This window comes from Aythya marila (genome assembly GCF_965140915.1).
Source record: "Aythya marila genome assembly, chromosome: 6".
Lineage (NCBI taxonomy): Eukaryota > Metazoa > Chordata > Aves > Anseriformes > Anatidae > Aythya > Aythya marila.
The window spans coordinates 10079149-10091004 of record NC_139047.1 but is presented as its reverse complement, the minus strand read 5'-3'; positions in this window follow the sequence as shown (position 1 = coordinate 10091004).

The following is an 11856-nucleotide window of genomic DNA, read 5'->3' as shown; positions in this document are numbered from 1 at the left end:
CTTCTTCTGCACTGTATGACAAACCATCATCTGTATCAGCATTGCTTGCCACAATCCCAAGATCACCGATAAAAGGTGAGCAGTCAGCATGCACCAGTTGCGTCTTCTCTCACTAACATCTCCCACCTTTGGGGAAAACAGTGGGCTGTTACAGGCTGGAGCAGGCATGCAAGAAGGAGCTTTCACCACCTCAACCTTCACCTTTCCTTCTCCTCCAAGGACAAACAGCAAAGTGGGGAGAGGCACCCTGCTCACGGGTCCATGCTGAGGCACTCAGCCTTCTGTACACATCTTTAAGGCCTGTGCAACGTGTCAGCCACTACACACATGCAAGCATTTTTTACACTGAAAAGTTTAGGTTCAGCCCATAGAGAGTCACTTTGCAAGGCTCTTTATCTGTGACACCAACAGCAAGTCACTCTGACGGACTGCAGCGAGCATGGGAAGGAAATCCTTAATTTCACATCACGTCCTGTGCTCCAAATGTAGCTCATTTTTAGCATGCTTAACTATAGTGCAGCCAGACGTCACCCGTCAATTATGAAATGTTATGTAAAACCAAACACAGAGCAGTAAAACGGATGTCTTGGAATTTGTGTTTGTAGCTCCAAAGAAATCATTTCAGGAGTGTTTTACATTTGTTTGCTGGAAATGCGTGAAAATTTACACCCAGATGCTGAGACGTCAGGGCACCTGACAAGCCTTGTAAGTAGCTAAGGATTAATGTGCAACATCTGTCGAAGTCAGAGATGGAAAAAAGAAACATTTCCACTTTCTGGCTGGATTGCCTCACACTGCTCTGGCTGAGTTGGTTTGTGGGAGTGAAAATGATGTACCTTCTTGTAAGAAAGCCATAGTCGTGAAAACTAGAAAGCATGTCTAGTGTTCCTATAACGAAGGAACTAATCCATTCTCTAAAGGGGCCTTCAGGGGCTTCATCTCTTGCAGATGGTTACTTCAAAAGGAAGGAACAGAGGAGCAATCCCTCTGAGAAGCCATCCAGATCCAGAATAACTCCTCACTTCTTCAATCTGTTGGCAGGAAGAAGAGCAGCAGTAGCAGGCGCTTTTATGTTGCAGAAGAACAGCTCTCCTCACCGGAGGGTTAAAGACACAGACTAAGATCATGTGTCACTGGGGAGCAAGACACATGCCTGGAAGATTTTCAGTCCATGGGAACTACATAGCCATCCCAAGGCCCACCTTGGTCACTTTTCTACGGAAGGTAATTCCAAAAGACGATTCCAAAGAAGATCATCCTAGAAATCATCCAGTGCAGATTACTCCAAGCAATGTGCACCCAGAGAGGAAAGCAAGCAGAACAGTTCAGCTGGCAGGAAAACAATCACCTTCTCCTGCCCAGCATTCCTTTCACAAGAAAAAGAGCAAAACCTAGCCATCCCATATGGATCCTGAGATACTCTCCCCATTCTGATTGCTCTGGCTTACAGGTTGCAGGACCTCCATTCAGTGTCTCACCGAAGCACAGAACCATAGACTGGTTTGGGCTGGAAGAGACTCATGGACATTTACAGATCCCACATTGCCACCCCTGCCATGGGCAGGGGCCCCTCAAACAAGGCAGACCCCATCCAGCCAGGGATGGGGCACCCACAGCTCCTCGGGGCAGCCTGGGACAGGGCCTCACTGCCCTCGTTGTGAAGAATTTCTTCCTTATATTTACTATAAATCTACCCTTTTTAGTTTAAAACCATTATCCCTATCGTATCACTACATACCCTTGCAAAAAGTCTCTCCCATCTTTCCTATAAGCCCTCCTTAAGTATTAAAAGGCCTCCCTAAGATCTCCCCCAGGACCTTCTATTTTCTCGTCTAAACACCATCTCTCTCAGCCTTTCTTCATTTCTCTTCTCTTCCAGGCAGCGTCCAGACAAATCCATTGCCAGAGCCATCAAAAGCAGCTATTTTGAGCTGTTTCACCTTGGATTCACGGCTCCTTTCACCTCCTCCTCTCACAAATCTGTCCTTCCCTGGAACAGCACTAGTCATACCTTGTGATTTCATCCCGAAATGGGAACCAGCTGCAAGACCAAGCTATCTGTATCTCCCTGTCCGTCACTGAGCCACAGTCACAGTGGGGTGCTGAAAATGTCCTTCAGGTGTCAGTCAGTGGGTCGCTCATCTTATACACACAGCATTCAAAGCAAGACGGCCTCCAACTGAGTTTGGTGTTCACTGGCTGAAGCAAGAGATCCTATTTCTAGGCTTGCCCTATTTTCTGATCATAATTCAGTGGTGCATTAAGATCAAGGTTGCTTCACCTACCTGTATGCATTTAAAAAGAGGATTTCTCTAGGGGAAGCTTTTAGGAGCAGTTGTTCATGTGGGTCAGAAACCAGATGATGTACAAAAATCTCAATCACTAAGTTACAAAACACCAAAATTAAAAAACAAATAAATTGTAAAAAGCAGCAAAAATACTTTTCATATTGGTCAAGTGCATACCAAAATCTGGTTGGAGTTCTCATCAAAGCAGTTTGGACCCCTGAAATCAGCACAGGGTACCACGTCTCATGTGACAGCACCCTGCAGAGTAATTTGTAAAGCAAAAATCAGGAGGAAGGCTCAGGCAGCCTGCTGGTGGCTGCTCCTGCACTAAGGCATGTAGGTATGGGGTTGTGGAAGACAGGCTAGGTTTGTGGACCCCAAGAAGTGAGTCTGGACAAAATGGCTGCATCTCCATTCCTCTAGCAGACTGCCATGCTGCATGAGGAAGGAAGATTTTAAATAGGAAGAAGCAGGGAATAAAAGGAGCAGGTGAGAGGAGGAAGAACGGGGAAGACAACAAATGACTGTTCATTTAGCACATAGAAACCAAGATGCCATTAATTAAGATGCCAAGGGAGGAGACAAAATTCTGTAATTGCCTCTCCACCAATGTAAGGAGTCTGGGTAATAAACAAGAGAAATGGGAATTGCTCACTTACAGAGCATAAATTTGACCTAGTTGGTATCACTGAAACCTTCTGGGAGGAATTTGCATGATTAGAATGTATAAAAGAAATCAGTGCTCATAACCTGTTTGGGAAGGGGATGTGTGAGCTCTGAAATGGCATTATCTTTACAAGTCATGGATGGTTGGAGGGCTGTTATCTCCAGCACGTACCCTGCCAGTGCACAGGGAGAGCACTAGCTGCTGTCTGCTCTTGAATGACTAGACTAGGGTGTCTGACGGGAGGGTCATTAGCCTCCTCCTCCACAAAATGCGAAATAAATTCCTACCGGGGGAGCTGTCTGCATGATTCATCCTGACATTTGCAAAGCCTCCCCAGGACTGTAAGTCCTATCTAAAAACTCTCAGGATTTACCAAAAGTGTCTCTAAAGCTGGGTTCCCTGCAGAGCCATGCTGACTTAGACTTTTGTCTGGGCTGAGAAATATGGAAAGACAGTTAAAGTGAAAGTCAGCCTTTTCTTCAATGCAAGCAATCACATTAAGCTTTTAATGCACTGACAAAGCAAATGTTAAATGAATGAAAAATCATCTTATATGTTCAAAGGGGAAAACCTGAGACTTAACACAGTCAAGAGAAAATAGTTGTGAGGTTACTGTTCCTCAAAAAAAAAAAAAAAAGTACTAGACAATCAGAAATATCACGATTCAAGGAAGATTGCTCTTCTAAAAACCTTGGGATGAAAGACCAGTGTAAGTGGTGAGACATGTAATCTTCATGAGTGGATAGAAAAGCAGGGATGGATTTGATGCAGTCAGTTATTTCGCTTCTAGTTTATATTGATTTGGAGCAGACAGGACTTAGCAGACAAAAACTTAAAGAATCTTTGCAATGGAATACCAAAAATAATATCGCTAAGAATAACGCAGAGAGCAATTGTCTTCTGCATCCTTGTGGCCGAAATCCTCGGGAATAGCCACTGGGTTGGATTTCTTTTTCACCCTCCAAAGAACAACCATGCATTTGCTATTTAATTCCTTTGGGGCCATTTGTTTCGAACAACATGCAATATCTTGGTAGAAACTGAACTTGCTGCAGCCTCAGTCCCTGACCTGGTACACCATACACTAACACTCCCAGATCTTGCACTCCAGCATGTATTTCAAGAAAGTCCACAGGGAAAACCCCTTCAGCACTGCCAGGTCTGAAGAATGTCTCAGATTTAGTAATCCTTTGTGTCAGAACCCCATCTCCCAGTCATTCCCTCCTATATCCCCAAAACATTACTTTCTGTGCAGGAAAGTACATGCCAATGGTGAGCCCACAGCACAGTTCTCCTCTACAGAGGTACCTGATAATGTTTTTCTCTTCTACACAGAAGCCTATATTCACAAGACTAGAAGGACGTTCATGTCAGACAGAACAACTTTTCTAGTAAATTTTGACTCAATTTGATAATGGGTTTGAAAACTATTGAGGTATAAGGCATAAGGAAATAGATAGCTTAATTATATATTTCATTTCCTTAGGAAAAAACAAACAAACAAAAAAACAAGCTAAGGGAAGCATTCAAGTTATGTAAAAAAATATTTTCATTTCAAGCAGTAATGTTAAGTACCAGCTACTAACAACAGATAATATTGAAGTTAGGAATCTTTTTCAAACAAAGCCCCTGGAATGGACAGGTTGGCTCTTCAAGAGCCTTTGATCAAAAGTAGTCTCAAGATAACATGAAGATACCTTGCACTTTTTATCCAGTCTTCAGTTCAGCGTTTTATAGATGCCCAGAATCAATTCTGGACACAAAGCAGTAGTCAGGATGAAACCCGATTAAAAATATTTAAAGGATGACAATATTTATTGATACTAATTACATAAGCTTTATTAGGATAACATGATATTTTGAAGTTTCTACTTATAAATTTGGTTGAGAGAGCTCATGCTGTTCTAAACACCAAAGGTCTTAGAAGCACAGCACAGAGCTGGCTATCACCATTTTGGTTTCTATTATCTTGAAATACTAATTAATGTCTGCAATAGAACAAATTAAAATTGTTAATTGACAGGTCTCAAGGTTTAATTATCAGTAGGGAATCAGCAATTGGGTGGTGTATGTTTAGGGAATCCTGTGGGGTTAACGTATATTATGCTAACCCATGTTGTCCATCAAAACCAAATTTTGGTGAAGTTTGCAGGTAATGGAAACCATGGAAGAAGTCTAAATAGCAAAAATATATTAAAAAATGAAAATTAAAAAATAAATTTAAAATTAAAAAAAAAAAAAACATATTAAAAAAAAGAGCTCAAACTGCTACCAAGAGTCATGTTCAAATACAGCCACATAAAGTTATATCTAGGAAGTGGAAAAGCAGGTTATTGTCAGAAAATGCAACTGCCAGCCATCATAACAAAAGAATAAGCAGGCATAAATTGTTAGTCAAAACCAAGTTCCGTAAAACTTCCCAGCTAAAAAAGTTTTCATTCATTTCATGCATAACCTCAAGACAATGAAGAGAGAGTCCTTTTCCTTTTTCTCTCTTTTCTCCCAGGGCATACTGTCCCCAGGGAGTGAGGTCATCACATATCCCAGAGTCAACTGTAAAACAGAATCCCAATGAAGGTCTTGAGTGCCTGAGCTAGCTGGGCTGCAAGGTTTCCACAGCTCTAAAGTAGTCTCTAAAGTAGTAATTGCAGACAAGCACTAGGAAAAAGCTGCAGGAATGACAAAAGGAAGCTTAAAATCATACTCAGCCCCATGTGCTGGACTTATCACAACTGGTTCAGTTCTCAGAGACTATGCAGGAGGTGCATGGAGAGCACAGCTTGTTGTAAAAATGTAAACTCCAAGGATTCCTCAGTTCAGAAAATGACACAAGACATTATTCATCCTAAAATACCTTATTGCACATTTAGCCACTTCCAGCATGCACCACCATAATGTCCGCATCATTCTAGGATGGAGTTTGTCATGAGCAAAGGTTATTTATTTTCCCAGCTCCCAGGAACAGCAGATGCTAGGAGTCTACTTTAAATCACTCACAGACTCTAAACTCATCAGCCGCTCTCACCCACTCCTGTAATCATGTCATGGTTTGCTGCAGATATGACTTGGTTACAGGAGCTCTGCACCTTACATTGTTCAGGGGTGCATATTAGATTCCTCACCCTCTTCAGAACTGCAACCTAAATAGCCTCCTGGCCTGAAGATATTATCTACAGAGTCAAGAAAGAGTGAAAAACACAGTAAAGACATATTTCTGTTCTTTTTACTTGGGCTCTCTCTCAATGCATTGTTAATGCAGCTACATATTCAGTGCTTCATTGTTCATCTCCAAAAAGACTACACGTTTGCTCTTTGCATAAAAGGGAAATGACATGAAGGAGGTCTATTACTTTAATGACTCGCAGAAAGAAATTTACTGCACGTGTCCTTGACTACCCAATTGGTATTATTCAGGTTGTCTACGAGCTGGATTGTTTCTTTCATTTACAAGCTTGTTTAAAGTGCTCTTATCTCTTCCACTCCAGATTGTTTTTAATTCTATTTCAATAACATTGCTGAAGACATCTACTCACAGAAAGCTTAGCAAGTATTTTCCTACAAAGCCATGTGGTGAGCAGCTTCTTAATTGTGTTCATTCCTTTGGAGAAGAGAGGGAGGTGTGGCTACCTGTGGACATGACCTACAGTGCTGTTACAAATACCGAGCTTCCCTATTTACAGACAACAGTGCATTTTAAAAGTGACGATGATATGTATAATTACAGATAATTATAGGTATAATTGTCACAAATATGCTACAATGCGAAAGGAATTGGCTTCAGCATTGTTGCTTGCAAATGTCTGGTTCTCTCAGACTACACAACAATAAGGTCTGCAATGTGATTGTCAGCATCAGTTAAGCCAGGTGAAAAAGATTAAATATACACTTGGCATGGTCTCTAATTCTGGAACTCTGTTTACTAACAAAACGTGTAAGAAGTTTTTAAAAATTAGGATTATTTTTACTTTTCTTAAGCACACTAGGAGGGGATGGAAAGCAGGCATTCTCAAGCCACAGGGTGGCTTCAGGTGGATGACAGAGCACTCTTGTCTTGCCTCTGTTTTGTGTTTTCGCTGGTGTTGCCCTGCCAGACGGGCAGTTAATTAAACTGTTTTAGGGTATTTTCTAATGCTTGTCTACCAGACAAAATGAGGATTGTGGATCATGAAACTGAGGGGCACATCCAACATGCCCCAGACACAACACCTGGCAGGAAGGATGCTATTGAAGAGTTTGAGGTGCTTGCTCTAATTGCATGAATTAACCCATCATAGTGATATTCACCATGCAATGCAATTGTAGAGTATCCCCCGTGATACCAAAAATGACAGAGAACCTTTGTAAGACAGACAAGTGTTCATTTCCATTAGAGCTCTCAGCAGTACAAAGCTATCCATCCTCAAATAGCTGGGGCGTTGGCATGGCAGGTCCTTGCTTAAGGGGCAAGCATGGAAAGGGCCCCGCTGGGAATGGGGGAGCCTTGGCCAAGCTCAGTGTGTGCTGTGGCACAGAGATAAGGATGTGAGATCGCAGGCTTCACAGGCATAACCTCCCCTGGTTGGGGGATTGACTGGCACCTCAGTTACTGTACTGACTCAGGACTCCTGCTGAAAGGCAGTGGCAGTAGACATTCAACTGTCTTTGGGGATGGCAATTCCCTAAAACAAGAAAGAGTGGCAGTTCAGAGGCAGACATAGCTTTTATTTTTCTTTTTCTTTTCCTTTTTTTCCTCCATTTATAAGAATTTATTTCCTTGGATCTCATACTAAAAAGCCAACAAAGAAAATGAACCCTGAATTACTGTCCCTCTTACCCTGCCTGCGCTGGGAGTCCTTTACAAAGCCCACAGACAGATCCCTAAGCCTTACAGGGTATCCTCAGACTTCTCAATTTCTGACAAGTAAATACATAGCTACTTTGATGCCTTCTGCCATGAATAAAGAGAGGGCACAAAGATAAGGCAAGTTCTTCTGTTACAGGCTTTGCACAGTAAGTAAAATGTATCTCTGCATCAGCAGCTGAAAACTGCACCTTTCCCCCTCCCGAGATGGTTTTTGGCTGTATACTCATTTTTCCATCAAGGCATCTTCAAAACTCACTATTTCATTTTATATGTAATGCATGGTGAAGCTTCCCACTGAAAAATTACTGTTCCCCAGCCCCACTGCTGTGGTATTTTATGGAACAATTGTTTTGAGATATAGCAATGTAGAAGAAGCAGAAGCTTAGTAAGCACAGCAAGCCACCAAAATTTGGAGACAATAAAAAACAATTTCACCAAGAAAGCTCCTTAGAAGAACACAATTGATTTTCCAGTCCTTTTCCAAGTCTTCCACACCAAGTATTTTAATTAATAGTTATCCCACCTACTGAAATGCAATACTCTGTGTAACGTTAAAATTGAAATGTTCAAAAAATAGAGGCAGTAAATTCTACCCACAAGGGCAATTCCCTATCCCAGATGCACAGGGAAGCACACAGCAGAAGGCAGATACACTTTGCAGCATTTAACATGTGCTGAAAAAGCAACAACAACAACTATAATGCTGGAAGTGCTGGAGCAGATAAACGTTACAAGACAGGAAAGCTTCTTGCTACAACAATACTTCTTAAAGCATCAATTTTGTCTTCGCCTCATTTGCAAGAATGCTTGCCATTTAGCCTAAATCAACAACAATTCAAGTCAGTGCTCTGCACAGCAAACAGCTAATAAGCTACAGAAAAGTGTTCTGCAAAGATTCAGCTCATCTGGGAGCTGCTAAGAACCAGAAATTTTGACTCTGCTTCCCCTGGCTGTGGCATGGGGATGGAAGCAGATTTCCACACAGGGTAAGCAGAGTGTGCCATGGTCATGGCACAGAGCCACCTCCACCACCTTGATATAGGGTGGCCTCTGCCTGGCAAAGACTTGAGGAGAATGGAGAGCTAAACTCTCCCATCACCGTGCATCTTCCTAGGCTGGTATTTTTTGCAGCAAGTCCATCTCTGCAAAGGCCCTGTCCAATTCAAATTCAATTTACCCAGCACCAAGAGGTGGTCATCACTTGGGGAAAGAAAGCTCTTATCCAAGCTTCAAACTGCAGAGAATTAGAAATGGAAAAATCCTGAGACATATCAGGGAGCCCTATTAAGCTGCTTATTCGCTGTCAGAGAGTCTTCAGGCAGGATGCAGCCTGTTCTATATATAGACCCACTTAAAGCTTTAAAAAAAAATAAATCTAAGTAGCTTAGAATGGGGAATGGCGTGAAGACAGACCCAGAGCAGCAGAGACAGACACTATCAAGGTGTTTTTTAAAAGCCAGCCTTTGCACCAAAGACCATTTGTGTTCCCGTGCAGGGCTTCTTGGACAGTGGATTCTGAGGGTGGAGAATCCCCGTCAGTCTGCTTAAGCACGAGTAGTTAAAAGTGGCAGAGCCCCAGACGCGAGGGCTTATATCCTTTTCAAAGCTCCGTCTCATTTTAATATTTATTCCAAGGGATATTCTTGTCATTTGTGCACATAATCCCCTTGGGAGTCCTGAAGCCGTGGCTCATCAGAGACTTCTTACAGCAGTAAATCTCACGGGCTGGTTATAAAATGCAGAAGTGCTTTTGATCGTGGGTATCTGCCAGCTTGCAGGGTGGCTTTGTGCCTCTTTGTCCTCCCAGCAGAAAGGAAGGTAAACAAGGGATTCTCTTTCCCTCCTCCATACTCACATGGATGTAGCCTTTTCCCCCATTCATTACCCTGAAGGCATAACGAAGATGCTCTCCCCACCTCGGAGTGCCAAGAGCAGCTCCTGCACTCCCATTACCTGATGGTGTCACCCCTGGTGGTCACCACTACAGCATCCCAGGTGAAAGCAAGCCCAGAGGGCACTTCCTTTTCCCTGCATGGTATAATATTGTCCATATAAACTAGTCTGTCCACAGGGCTTGTCAACAGCAAGGACAGGCAGAGGAGTGTCTGTTCCAAGTATATGCTCCCAAGTATATGTTCCCAAGTATATGCTCCCACAGACACCGTTGGTACAAACATCCTTTTGAGAAGAGCCACTTTCACTTTACTCTGTAAGCCAGCTCAACTAAATCAAATAAAAAGTTAGCCTGGTTCCAGAAAGGTGACTAGATTCACGTTTAGCTTCTCAAATTCATCTGGATTAATTTTCACTGTGTACATAAAACACAATATCCTTACGTCAATATATTGCCCTGGTTAGCAAGTAGAAATGCACGGAAGATATCCAGCTGACCCTTCACAGCAGCTTGGCAGGGGACCAAGCCACCTTGCAGCCATCTGTGAGGTCGGTTCCCGTGCAGGAGAGATTTGCTGTGGGATTAGCAGTGCACTAGAGGGCCCCAGGAAGGCAGACCGAGTCAGCTCCCGAGTCCTGAGTGGGACAAAGAACCCTAATTTGGATGCTGCTCTTTAATACTGTTTTCTCCTGCTTTTGAGAAGTCTGTTTTAAGACAAAATGAAAGCTGTGAAGCAGCACTGAGTCCTAACAGGCCTTGAATCGCAGACACTGTCCTCCCAGCACTGCAGCTTTGGAGATGCCTCCCTCTTCCCCCTAGCAGTCGTTACACCACTGTGCTGTCCTCACAGCACTATTACAGCCCTGGTTTGCATTGTTTTGGACAGCCTGATCTATGTTTTCAAACCTGCAGGAGCACCCCCTGCAGCCAGGTGAGCTTACCTGAAAGGGGCTCAGCTAAGGGTGGATGCTGCAGCGTGGTAAGTGCCATGGCAAGATAATACTGCCACACTCCATCCACCTGAAGGGACTGTCCACATCTAGTCCCAGGATGGCCTGTCTTCCTTTATCACGAGTGTGATTGCACAAAGCAAGCAGAGCAGGCACCAGCTTTGAGACTGATGCAGTCTGAAAGTACCTGGAGAATACCATGGAGCCAGCGTTGGTGCCAGCGCACTCATATCACTCGTGGAAACCTCAGAAGAGCCTCTAAGATCCCCTGAAAAACAAGCCAGAAGCTCCCCTTTGCCAAGTGCGTTAACATCACCAACCCCTGAGATCCATCGTGCCATGCAAATCCACAAAGACTCCAGAGACCTTGACTTCCATCTCCCACACAGAAGAAACCATTCCCCAGCAGTTTCATGGATCCGACTCCGTCTGAAACAAAAAACCTTCTGTTGCCACTAGCAGTGATCTCAACAGTCACAATGCCAGTCCATAGGCAAGCCAAGCTTTCCAAGCAAACACAGAAGTTGTTTAAAGGAAGGACTAGGGCGGATTTTCTCCCCAAGAGCTCAGACACCACCATAATTTTAGAATCGATGTGCAGGTGCTATCTGTTGTTTGTGAACTGTTTGCAAACTAACACGCTTAGGATCCTCACACTAGTACATATGATACACACTGACCAACTCTTTTTCACTGATATAATATTAATTGAAAAAGCATAGGGTGAATCTTGGAAGATAAAGAAAAAATAAAGAAAAAAGCCACCTAATTAGCTAGAGGTGATCCATCCATGATTAGGTTGCGTGATCCAAGAAATCCTAAGTGTTCAGCTCTGTGCTGAACACAAGTGTGAAAGGTTTGAGAAGCAAGTGGCAGATCAAGTTCAAAGCCCCTTGGAAGTCATTTGCGATAAGTTTAAATTATACAAAGCTTTATTTCTGAGCTGAGTCCCGGAGCAAGTACTGATGACATTCAACTGAGCCCTAGAGTAAAAATGTCTAATATCATACTTTAAAAAAAAAGAGATGACTGAATATTTTCTAATACTTGTACACAATAAAATTTATGAAACAGATAACAAAAGCCATCCATCTTCATTTAGAAGTCACGGCTTTTGCCTTTTGTTAAATTTAATTGCTTCCCCCATGGCTTTAAATCAAGGGCAGATTCTAATAAAAGTAATTATTTTGCTGTGCAGCTAGCATGGCAAAGCT